The sequence below is a fragment of the Oncorhynchus mykiss genome, unplaced genomic scaffold, assembly GCF_057628025.1.
Source record: "Oncorhynchus mykiss isolate SJ-2025 unplaced genomic scaffold, ASM5762802v1 scaffold103, whole genome shotgun sequence".
NCBI lineage: Eukaryota > Metazoa > Chordata > Actinopteri > Salmoniformes > Salmonidae > Oncorhynchus > Oncorhynchus mykiss.
The window spans coordinates 2,887,709-2,900,263 of NW_028322102.1; positions in this window are offsets into that span (position 1 = coordinate 2,887,709).

Sequence of the window (12,555 nt, forward strand, 5' to 3'; positions counted from 1 at the left end):
ATTGGTTTCTGGACAGTTGTGTCCCAAATGTCATTATTCTTCCCAATGTAGTGCACTACGTTTGACCAGGGCTCTGTAGTATTTGGGACGCGGCCCGCAGGTTTCATGTCGCCGAGTAGATAGCTATCAGCCCCCTTGTTAAAAAATGGTGCCACACCAAGGTACAGTAAATCCTGTTGCATTACGACCAATTATTTCTGTTTGATCTCTTTGACAAAGTAAAATCCCCCGCTCCGACGAGGCTGTGAAATCCACTTTAATTACACCGATTTGCATGGAAATGGATATTGATTGCAGGAGATAGAGCACAGAGTCTAGAGTCGCTGTGCTACGTGACCTGGGTTCAAACACTATTCGATCTTTTAAAAATGCTTGATCTGTGCTTTAAATTGAGCTTGCCTGGTTCAATGGAACTAATAGAATAGCTCCAGAAGTGCATCTGGCACTCCAGGCAGACTAAAGCAAACGATTTAAGGTATTTAAAAGATAACAAATAGTATTTGAACCCAGGTTTTGAGTGGCATACGCTCACTTTTGTTTCAAGGACAATATTTCTCATTTACTGCAAGCCTGCCTAAAGCTCTCCGGGAGAGTCGGAAGTCACTCAGATGAAAAAGGTGATTTTGAATATAATTATCCACAACAAACAAAACAAGACGTGCACGCAGAGACACACGGACAGGAAATGGGTTGGAATGCAGTTGGACACAGAATAATAAACAGGTTCAAATAGAATAGATGGTCATCCACAGTAGTGTCATCCACAGTAGTGTCATCCACAGTAGTGTCATCCACAGTAGTGTCCAGAATACTCTTAATATCATCCACAGTAGTGTCCAGAATACTCTGAATATCATCCACAGTAGTGTCATCCACAGTAGTGTCATCCCCAGTAGTGTCCAGTATACTCTGAATATCATCCACAGTAGTGTCCAGAATACTCTGAATATCATCCACAGTAGTGTCCAGAATACTCTGAATATCATCCACAGTAGTGTCCAGAATACTCTGAATATCATCCCCAGTAGTGTCATCCACAGTAGTGTCATCCAGTACGTAGGGTGCATTAGCCTTTCACACCAACAACCCGGGTTCGCTGCCCTGCCCCGCCGTTTGCTACAACAGGCCAGCTATAAGTTAAAATGAAAATAAACTGACTTCTGATTGACAAGGAAGCTGCAAAACGTAAAATGAAATAAAAATACAACTAACTAACTTTGTATGACTCCTTCAAAGGGGGATCTGAAATATCACCACGACCCCTTCAGACTATATTTACATGACCAGTCTCATTACTGAAATATCACCTCCCCACGACCCCTTCAAAGACTATATTTACATGACCAGTCTCATTACTGAAATATCACCTCCCCACGACCCCTTCAAAGACTATATTTACATGACCAGTCTCATTACTGAAATATAACCTCCCCACGGCCCCTTCAAAGACTATATTTACATGACCAGTCTCATTACTGAAATATCACCTCCCCACGACCCCTTCAAAGACTATATTTACATGACCAGTCTCATTACTGAAATATCACCTCCCCACGGCCCCTTCAAAGACTATATTTACATGACCAGTCTCATTACTGAAATATAACCACGACCCCTTCAAAGACTATATTTACATGACCAGTCTCATTACTGAAATATAACCTCCCCACGGCCCCTTCAAAGACTATATTTACATGACCAGTCTCATTACTGAAATATCACCTCCCCACGACCCCTTCAAAGACTATATTTACATGACCAGTCTCATTACTGAAATATCACCTCCCCACGACCCCTTCAAAGACTATATTTACATGACCAGTCTCATTACTGAAATATCACCTCCCCACGACCCCTTCAAAGACTATATTTACATGACCAGTCTCATTACTGAAATATAACCTCCCCACGACCCCTTCAAAGACTATATTTACATGACCAGTCTCATTACTGAAATATAACCTCACCACGACCCCTTCAAAGACTATATTTACATGACCAGTCTCATTACTGAAATATCCCCACGACCCCTTCAAAGACTATATTTACATGGCCAGTCTCATTACTGAAATATCACCTCCCCACGACCCCTTCAAAGACTATATTTACATGACCAGTCTCATTACTGAAATATAACCACGACCCCTTCAAAGACTATATTTACATGACCAGTCTCATTACTGAAATATCACCTCCCCACGACCCCTTCAAAGACTATATTTACATGACCAGTCTCATTACTGAAATATCCCCACGACCCCTTCAAAGACTATATTTACATGACCAGTCTCATTACTGAAATATCCCCACGACCCCTTCAAAGACTATATTTACATGACCAGTCTCATTACTGAAATATAACCTCACCACGACCCCTTCAAAGACTATATTTACATGACCAGTCTCATTACTGAAATATAACCTCCCCACGACCCCTTCAAAGACTATATTTACATGACCAGTCTCATTACTGAAATATCCCCACGACCCCTTCAAAGACTATATTTACATGACCAGTCTCATTACTGAAATATCACCACGACCCCTTCAAAGACTATATTTACATGACCAGTCTCATTACTGAATTATAACCTCCCCACGACCCCTTCAAAGACTATATTTACATGACCAGTCTCATTACTGAAATATCCCCACGACCCCTTCAAAGACTATATTTACATGACCAGTCTCATTACTGAAATATCACCTCCCCACGGCCCCTTCAAAGACTATATTTACATGACCAGTCTCATTACTGAAATATCACCTCCCCACGGCCCCTTCAAAGACTATATTTACATGACCAATCTCATTACTGAAATATAACCTCACCACGACCCCTTCAAAGACTATATTTACATGACCAGTCTCATTACTGAAATATCACCTCCCCACGACCCCTTCAAAGACTATATTTACATGACCAGTCTCATTACTGAAATATAACCTCACCACGACCCCTTCAAAGACTATATTTACATGACCAGTCTCATTACTGAAATATAACCTCCCCACGACCCCTTCAAAGACTATATTTACATGACCAGTCTCATTACTGAAATATCACCACGACCACTTCAAAGACTATATTTACATGACCAGTCTCATTACTGAAATATCACCTCCCCACGACCCCTTCAAAGACTATATTTACATGACCAGTCTCATTACTGAAATATCACCACGGCCCCTTCAAAGACTATATTCACATGACCAGTCTCATAACTGAAATATCACCACGACCCCTTCAAAGACTATATTTACATGACCAGTCTCATTACTGAAATATCACCTCCCCACGACCCCTTCAAAGACTATATTTACATGACCAGTCTCATTACTGAAATATAACCTCACCACGACCCCTTCAAAGACTATATTTACATGACCAGTCTCATTACTGAAATATCCCCACGACCCCTTCAAAGACTATATTTACATGACCAGTCTCATTACTGAAATATCACCTCCCCACGACCCCTTCAAAGACTATATTTACATGACCAGTCTCATTACTGAAATATAACCTCCCCACGACCCCTTCAAAGACTATATTTACATGACCAGTCTCATTACTGAAATATCACCTCCCCACGACCCCTTCAAAGACTATATTTACATGACCAGTCTCATTACTGAAATATAACCTCCCCACGACCCCTTCAAAGACTATATTTACATGACCAGTCTCATTACTGAAATATCACCTCCCCACGACCCCTTCAAAGACTATATTTACATGACCAGTCTCATTACTGAAATATCACCTCCCCACGACCCCTTCAAAGACTATATTTACATGACCAGTCTCATTACTGAAATATAACCTCCCCACGACCCCTTCAAAGACTATATTTACATGACCAGTCTCATTACTGAAATATAACCTCACCACGACCCCTTCAAAGACTATATTTACATGACCAGTCTCATTACTGAAATATCCCCACGACCCCTTCAAAGACTATATTTACATGACCAGTCTCATTACTGAAATATCACCTCCCCACGACCCCTTCAAAGACTATATTTACATGACCAGTCTCATTACTGAAATATAACCTCCCCACGACCCCTTCAAAGACTATATTTACATGACCAGTCTCATTACTGAAATATCACCTCCCCACGACCCCTTCAAAGACTATATTTACATGACCAGTCTCATTACTGAAATATAACCTCCCCACGACCCCTTCAAAGACTATATTTACATGACCAGTCTCATTACTGAAATATCACCTCCCCACGACCCCTTCAAAGACTATATTTACATGACCAGTCTCATTACTGAAATATCACCTCCCCACGACCCCTTCAAAGACTATATTTACATGACCAGTCTCATTACTGAAATATCACCTCCCCACGACCCCTTCAGACTATATTCACATGACCAGTCTCATTACTGAAATATCACCTCCCCACGACCCCTTCAGAATATATTTACATGACCAGTCTCATTACTGAAATATAACCTCCCCACGACCCCTTCAAAGACTATATTTACATGACCAGTCTCATTACTGAAATATCACCTCCCCACAACCCTTTCAAAGACTATATTTACATGACCAGTCTCATTACTGAAATATCACCTCCCCACGACCCCTTCAAAGACTATATTTACATGACCAGTCTCATTACTGAAATATCACCTCCCCACGACCCCTTCAAAGACTATATTTACATGACCAGTCTCATTACTGAAATATCACCTCCCCACGACCCCTTCAGACTATATTCACATGACCAGTCTCATTACTGAAATATCACCTCCCCACGACCCCTTCAGAATATATTTACATGACCAGTCTCATTACTGAAATATAACCTCCCCACGACCCCTTCAAAGACTATATTTACATGACCAGTCTCATTACTGAAATATCACCTCCCCACAACCCTTTCAAAGACTATATTTACATGACCAGTCTCATTACTGAAATATAACCTCCCCACGACCCCTTCAAAGACTATATTTACATGACCAGTCTCATTACTGAAATATCACCTCCCCACGACCCCTTCAAAGACTATATTTACATGACCAGTCTCATTACTGAAATATAACCTCCCCACGACCCCTTCAAAGACTATATTTACATGACCAGTCTCATTACTGAAATATCCCCACGACCCCTTCAAAGACTATATTCACATGACCAGTCTCATTACTGAAATATCACCTCCCCACGACCCCTTCAGACTATATTTACATGACCAGTCTCATTACTGAAATATAACCTCCCCACGACCCCTTCAAAGACTATATTTACATGACCAGTCTCATTACTGAAATATAACCTCCCCACGACCCCTTCAAAGACTATATTTACATGACCAGTCTCATTACTGAAATATCACCTCCCCACGACCCCTTCAAAGACTATATTTACATGACCAGTCTCATTACTGAAATATCACCTCCCCACGACCCCTTCAAAGACTATATTTACATGACCAGTCTCATTACTGAAATATAACCTCACCACGATCCCTTCAAAGACTATATTTACATGACCAGTCTCATTACTGAAATATCCCCACGACCCCTTCAAAGACTATATTTACATGACCAGTCTCATTACTGAAATATCACCTCCCCACGACCCCTTCAAAGACTATATTTACATGACCAGTCTCATTACTGAAATATAACCTCCCCACGACCCCTTCAAAGACTATATTTACATGACCAGTCTCATTACTGAAATATCCCCACGACCCCTTCAAAGACTATATTCACATGACCAGTCTCATTACTGAAATATCACCTCCCCACGACCCCTTCAGACTATATTTACATGACCAGTCTCATTACTGAAATATAACCTCCCCACGACCCCTTCAAAGACTATATTTACATGACCAGTCTCATTACTGAAATATAACCTCCCCACGACCCCTTCAAAGACTATATTTACATGACCAGTCTCATTACTGAAATATCACCTCCCCACGACCCCTTCAAAGACTATATTTACATGACCAGTCTCATTACTGAAATATCACCTCCCCACGACCCCTTCAAAGACTATATTTACATGACCAGTCTCATTACTGAAATATAACCTCCCCACGACCCCTTCAAAGACTATATTTACATGACCAGTCTCATTACTGAAATATAACCTCCCCACGACCCCTTCAAAGACTATATTTACATGACCAGTCTCATTACTGAAATATAACCTCCCCACGACCCCTTCAAAGACTATATTTACATGACCAGTCTCATTACTGAAATATAACCTCCCCACGACCCCTTCAAAGACTATATTTACATGACCAGTCTCATTACTGAAATATAACCTCACCACGATCCCTTCAGACTATATTTACATGACCAGTCTCATTACTGAAATATCCCCACGACCCCTTCAAAGACTATATTTACATGACCAGTCTCATTACTGAAATATCCCCACGACCCCTTCAAAGACTATATTTACATGACCAGTCTCATTACTGAAATATAACCTCCCCACGACCCCTTCAAAGACTATATTTACATGACCAGTCTCATTACTGAAATATAACCTCCCCACGACCCCTTCAAAGACTATATTTACATGACCAGTCTCATTACTGAAATATCACCTCCCCACGACCCCTTCAAAGACTATATTTACATGACCAGTCTCATTACTGAAATATCACCTCCCCACGACCCCTTCAAAGACTATATTTACATGACCAGTCTCATTACTGAAATATAACCTCCCCACGACCCCTTCAAAGACTATATTTACATGACCAGTCTCATTACTGAAATATCCCCACGACCCCTTCAAAGACTATATTTACATGACCAGTCTCATTACTGAAATATAACCTCCCCACGACCCCTTCAAAGACTATATTTACATGACCAGTCTCATTACTGAAATATCACCTCCCCACGACCCCTTCAAAGACTATATTTACATGACCAGTCTCATTACTGAAATATCACCTCCCCACGACCCCTTCAAATACTATATTTACATGACCAGTCTCATTACTGAAATATAACCTCCCCACGACCCCTTCAAAGACTATATTTACATGACCAGTCTCATTACTGAAATATAACCTCCCCACGACCCCTTCAAAGACTATATTTACATGACCAGTCTCATTACTGAAATATAACCTCCCCACGACCCCTTCAAAGACTATATTTACATGACCAGTCTCATTACTGAAATATAACCTCACCACGATCCCTTCAAAGACTATATTTACATGACCAGTCTCATTACTGAAATATCCCCACGACCCCTTCAAAGACTATATTTACATGACCAGTCTCATTACTGAAATATCACCTCCCCACGACCCCTTCAAAGACTATATTTACATGACCAGTCTCATTACTGAAATATAACCTCACCACGACCCCTTCAAAGACTATATTTACATGACCAGTCTCATTACTGAAATATCCCCACGACCCCTTCAAAGACTATATTTACATGACCAGTCTCATTACTGAAATATCACCTCCCCACGACCCCTTCAGACTATATTTACATGACCAGTCTCATTACTGAAATATAACCTCCCCACGACCCCTTCAGACTATATTTACATGACCAGTCTCATTACTGAAATATCACCTCCCCACGACCCCTTCAAAGACTATATTTACATGACCAGTCTCATTACTGAAATATAACCTCCCCACGACCCCTTCAGACTATATTTACATGACCAGTCTCATTACTGAAATATAACCTCCCCACGACCCCTTCAAAGACTATATTTACATGACCAGTCTCATTACTGAAATATAACCTCCCCACGACCCCTTCAAAGACTATATTTACATGACCAGTCTCATTACTGAAATATCCCCACGACCCCTTCAAAGACTATATTTACATGACCAGTCTCATTACTGAAATATCACCTCCCCACGACCCCTTCAAAGACTATATTTACATGACCAGTCTCATTACTGAAATATCACCTCCCCACGACCCCTTCAGACTATATTCACATGACCAGTCTCATTACTGAAATATCACCTCCCCACGACCCCTTCAGACTATATTTACATGACCAGTCTCATTACTGAAATATAACCTCCCCACGACCCCTTCAAAGACTATATTTACATGACCAGTCTCATTACTGAAATATAACCTCCCCACGACCCCTTCAAAGACTATATTTACATGACCAGTCTCATTACTGAAATATCACCTCCCCACGACCCCTTCAGACTATATTTACATGACCAGTCTCATTACTGAAATATAACCTCCCCACGGCCCCTTCAAATACTATATTTACATGACCAGTCTCATTACTGAAATATAACCTCCCCACGACCCCTTCAGACTATATTTACATGACCAGTCTCATTACTGAAATATAACCTCCCCACGACCCCTTCAAAGACTATATTTACATGACCAGTCTCATTACTGAAATATAACCTCCCCACGACCCCTTCAAAGACTATATTTACATGACCAGTCTCATTACTGAAATATCCCCACGACCCCTTCAAAGACTATATTTACATGACCAGTCTCATTACTGAAATATAACCACGACCCCTTCAAAGACTATATTTACATGGCCAGTCTCATTACTGAAATATCACCTCCCCACGACCCCTTCAAAGACTATATTTACATGACCAGTCTCATTACTGAAATATAACCACGACCCCTTCAAAGACTATATTTACATGACCAGTCTCATTACTGAAATATCACCTCCCCACGACCCCTTCAAAGACTATATTTACATGACCAGTCTCATTACTGAAATATCCCCACGACCCCTTCAAAGACTATATTTACATGACCAGTCTCATTACTGAAATATCCCCACGACCCCTTCAAAGACTATATTTACATGACCAGTCTCATTACTGAAATATAACCTCACCACGACCCCTTCAAAGACTATATTTACATGACCAGTCTCATTACTGAAATATAACCTCCCCACGACCCCTTCAAAGACTATATTTACATGACCAGTCTCATTACTGAAATATCCCCACGACCCCTTCAAAGACTATATTTACATGACCAGTCTCATTACTGAAATATCACCACGACCCCTTCAAAGACTATATTTACATGACCAGTCTCATTACTGAATTATAACCTCCCCACGACCCCTTCAAAGACTATATTTACATGACCAGTCTCATTACTGAAATATCCCCACGACCCCTTCAAAGACTATATTTACATGACCAGTCTCATTACTGAAATATCACCTCCCCACGGCCCCTTCAAAGACTATATTTACATGACCAGTCTCATTACTGAAATATCACCTCCCCACGGCCCCTTCAAAGACTATATTTACATGACCAATCTCATTACTGAAATATAACCTCACCACGACCCCTTCAAAGACTATATTTACATGACCAGTCTCATTACTGAAATATCACCTCCCCACGACCCCTTCAAAGACTATATTTACATGACCAGTCTCATTACTGAAATATAACCTCACCACGACCCCTTCAAAGACTATATTTACATGACCAGTCTCATTACTGAAATATAACCTCCCCACGACCCCTTCAAAGACTATATTTACATGACCAGTCTCATTACTGAAATATCACCACGACCACTTCAAAGACTATATTTACATGACCAGTCTCATTACTGAAATATCACCTCCCCACGACCCCTTCAAAGACTATATTTACATGACCAGTCTCATTACTGAAATATCACCACGGCCCCTTCAAAGACTATATTCACATGACCAGTCTCATAACTGAAATATCACCACGACCCCTTCAAAGACTATATTTACATGACCAGTCTCATTACTGAAATATCACCTCCCCACGACCCCTTCAAAGACTATATTTACATGACCAGTCTCATTACTGAAATATAACCTCACCACGACCCCTTCAAAGACTATATTTACATGACCAGTCTCATTACTGAAATATCCCCACGACCCCTTCAAAGACTATATTTACATGACCAGTCTCATTACTGAAATATCACCTCCCCACGACCCCTTCAAAGACTATATTTACATGACCAGTCTCATTACTGAAATATAACCTCCCCACGACCCCTTCAAAGACTATATTTACATGACCAGTCTCATTACTGAAATATCACTTCCCCACGACCCCTTCAAAGACTATATTTACATGACCAGTCTCATTACTGAAATATAACCTCCCCACGACCCCTTCAAAGACTATATTTACATGACCAGTCTCATTACTGAAATATCACCTCCCCACGACCCCTTCAAAGACTATATTTACATGACCAGTCTCATTACTGAAATATAACCTCCCCACGACCCCTTCAAAGACTATATTTACATGACCAGTCTCATTACTGAAATATCACCTCCCCACGACCCCTTCAAAGACTATATTTACATGACCAGTCTCATTACTGAAATATAACCTCCCCACGACCCCTTCAAAGACTATATTTACATGACCAGTCTCATTACTGAAATATCACCTCCCCACGACCCCTTCAAAGACTATATTTACATGACCAGTCTCATTACTGAAATATCACCTCCCCACGACCCCTTCAAAGACTATATTTACATGACCAGTCTCATTACTGAAATATCACCTCCCCACGACCCCTTCAGACTATATTCACATGACCAGTCTCATTACTGAAATATCACCTCCCCACGACCCCTTCAGAATATATTTACATGACCAGTCTCATTACTGAAATATAACCTCCCCACGACCCCTTCAAAGACTATATTTACATGACCAGTCTCATTACTGAAATATCACCTCCCCACAACCCTTTCAAAGACTATATTTACATGACCAGTCTCATTACTGAAATATCACCTCCCCACGACCCCTTCAAAGACTATATTTACATGACCAGTCTCATTACTGAAATATCACCTCCCCACGACCCCTTCAGACTATATTCACATGACCAGTCTCATTACTGAAATATCACCTCCCCACGACCCCTTCAGAATATATTTACATGACCAGTCTCATTACTGAAATATAACCTCCCCACGACCCCTTCAAAGACTATATTTACATGACCAGTCTCATTACTGAAATATCACCTCCCCACAACCCTTTCAAAGACTATATTTACATGACCAGTCTCATTACTGAAATATAACCTCCCCACGACCCCTTCAAAGACTATATTTACATGACCAGTCTCATTACTGAAATATCACCTCCCCACGACCCCTTCAAAGACTATATTTACATGACCAGTCTCATTACTGAAATATAACCTCCCCACGACCCCTTCAAAGACTATATTTACATGACCAGTCTCATTACTGAAATATCCCCACGACCCCTTCAAAGACTATATTCACATGACCAGTCTCATTACTGAAATATCACCTCCCCACGACCCCTTCAGACTATATTTACATGACCAGTCTCATTACTGAAATATAACCTCCCCACGACCCCTTCAAAGACTATATTTACATGACCAGTCTCATTACTGAAATATAACCTCCCCACGACCCCTTCAAAGACTATATTTACATGACCAGTCTCATTACTGAAATATCACCTCCCCACGACCCCTTCAAAGACTATATTTACATGACCAGTCTCATTACTGAAATATCACCTCCCCACGACCCCTTCAAAGACTATATTTACATGACCAGTCTCATTACTGAAATATAACCTCACCACGATCCCTTCAAAGACTATATTTACATGACCAGTCTCATTACTGAAATATCCCCACGACCCCTTCAAAGACTATATTTACATGACCAGTCTCATTACTGAAATATCACCTCCCCACGACCCCTTCAAAGACTATATTTACATGACCAGTCTCATTACTGAAATATAACCTCCCCACGACCCCTTCAAAGACTATATTTACATGACCAGTCTCATTACTGAAATATCCCCACGACCCCTTCAAAGACTATATTCACATGACCAGTCTCATTACTGAAATATCACCTCCCCACGACCCCTTCAGACTATATTTACATGACCAGTCTCATTACTGAAATATAACCTCCCCACGACCCCTTCAAAGACTATATTTACATGACCAGTCTCATTACTGAAATATAACCTCCCCACGACCCCTTCAAAGACTATATTTACATGACCAGTCTCATTACTGAAATATCACCTCCCCACGACCCCTTCAAAGACTATATTTACATGACCAGTCTCATTACTGAAATATCACCTCCCCACGACCCCTTCAAAGACTATATTTACATGACCAGTCTCATTACTGAAATATAACCTCCCCACGACCCCTTCAAAGACTATATTTACATGACCAGTCTCATTACTGAAATATAACCTCCCCACGACCCCTTCAAAGACTATATTTACATGACCAGTCTCATTACTGAAATATAACCTCCCCACGACCCCTTCAAAGACTATATTTACATGACCAGTCTCATTACTGAAATATAACCTCCCCACGACCCCTTCAAAGACTATATTTACATGACCAGTCTCATTACTGAAATATAACCTCACCACGATCCCTTCAGACTATATTTACATGACCAGTCTCATTACTGAAATATCCCCACGACCCCTTCAAA